Here is a 2,232-nt window from a genome sequence, read left to right as displayed (position 1 = left end):
TACGCGCACCTATAGTAGCCGTTGTCTGTGACGTCGCCATTGTTACGTCTGGGAATAACCAGTGACACCGGACCGCCGAATCGTTGCAATAGTGAGCGTCTGTGAAGCACAGTCGTTTGTCTACGGCCATACCACGCTGAACGCACCGGTTCTCGTCCGATCCCCGAAGTTAAACAGCGTCGGGCCCGGTCAGTACTTGGATGGGGGACCGCCTGGGAATACCGGGTGCTGTAGGCTTTTGCACTTGCATCTTGAGCACATAATGTCATTTTTTCGACGTAGTACACTAACGCTGTCATGAAGACATAATTTCTGGCAGTCAACGCACACAATAAGCGAGTTGGTTAGTAATCAAGGGTTGTGTGAGCGTCACATTTCACAGGGTCGTTTGTAAGAGAAATCGTTAAAATCCGAGTGTGGCGTGCGCTCTCGGTTCAGTACTTTTTGACATCGTATATTCTGTGTACGTGCGCACGCACCGCACGCAAAGCACGCAGCGCACGTACGTGGCACACGCACTAACATTACGCAGGTATCACGCCACGGCACGAAGCGTGTACGTGCACACGCAGGGGGGGCGGCAAGCATGTAGCGCACGCAACGGTAACGTGCACACGCCGAAAGACTGCGACGTAGCCAATTACAAGCGAACGCACAGAGCAGAAGAATAGAAGCAATAATCAAGTTATAGTTGGGTATTCAGCAGAAAGCAAAGATCGAGTCACCCAAGTCAGTAGTTTATCGTATTTTTTAGAGCAATCACGGAAGAAATATCCAATGTAGAAAGTATTTATTCATCCTGTTAGGGGGAATAGTTGGTGAGCCAGAAGGGAAGGGTACGAAGCTGTTGGCGAGAGGTTAGAGGCGAGTGGGGGGTGGAGCGAGAGAAGAGACTAATGAATCAAACTGATAATAGCCTAACTTCTTACGAATTACATGGCCAAACGGAATCATTTAATCAGCGAAACGAACGCGCACTTAATATTATCTTCAATGAACTTCGGTTATCAGCATAAGTTACGTTAAGCTCCATAAATCAAAAATCATATCATTGATCTAGGGTTATTTTCCTAAACAATGAATATCACATTTTTAATTACTAATGGTACGGACTCACCAACAGCCCGACGATGTCTTATACCCCTTTAACCGGAGGTTGGTGCCATTAGTCGCTGTTCCATTTTTCACCGAACCGCGGCTATTGCGACGCACAGAAAAAATACGTGATGATTTCTGATAATATACAAGCATACCACTGTCCCCCAAATACGCACGCACTGCTACCATATTAGAACGCCGTTGTCTGCTGACGTTCGCCATCTGTTACGTCTGGAAAACGCAGTGACACCGGAGACGCCGAATCGATGTCCAATAGTGACCCGGTCTGTGAAGCACAGTCGTTTGTCGCTACGGGCCATACCACGCTGAACGCACCGGTTCTCGTCCGATCCGAAGTTAAAACAGCGTCGGGCCCGGTCAGTACTTGGATGGGGGACCGCCTGGGAATACCGGGTGCTGTAGGCTTTTGCACTTGCATCTTGAGCACATAATGTCATTTTTTCGACGTAGTACACTAACGCTGTCATGAAGACATAATTTCTGGCAGTACGCGACACAATAAGCGAGTTGGTATAGTAATCCAAGGGGTTGTGTGACGTCACATTTCACAGGGTCGTTTGTAAGAGAAATCGTTAAAATCCCGAGTGTGGCGTGCGCTCTCGGTTCAGTACGTTTTTGTACATGTATTCTGTGTACGTGCGCACGCACGCACGCAAGCACGCACGCGCACGTACGTGCACACGCACGTATACGCACGTATGCACGCACGCACAGGCGTGTACGTGCACACGCACGCTGTATATTTCTGAAAATAGACAAGCTATACACTGTCTAAATACGCGCACTGCTACCTATAGTAACCGTTGTCTGTGACGTCGCCATTGTTACGTCTGGGAATAACCAGTGACACCGGACCGCCGAATCGTTGCAATAGTGAGCGTCTGTGAAGCACAGTCGTTTGTCTACGGCCATACCACGCTGAACGCACCGGTTCTCGTCCGATCCCCGAAGTTAATACGCGGATCATTTATCATGACGAACGCGTTATTTATTTCATGAATTCGTTATCAGCATAATTACGTTAACTCCATAATCAAAATCATATCATTGATCTAGGTTCTACAAGTTAATATCACATTTTTAATTAGTAGGTACGACTCACGCAAAGCCGAC

The sequence above is a fragment of the Priapulus caudatus genome, unplaced genomic scaffold (assembly GCF_000485595.1).
Source record: "Priapulus caudatus unplaced genomic scaffold, Priapulus_caudatus-5.0.1 Scaffold1440, whole genome shotgun sequence".
Classification (NCBI taxonomy): Eukaryota; Metazoa; Priapulida; class Priapulimorpha; order Priapulimorphida; family Priapulidae; genus Priapulus; species Priapulus caudatus.
Note: the sequence above shows the minus strand (reverse complement) of the source record.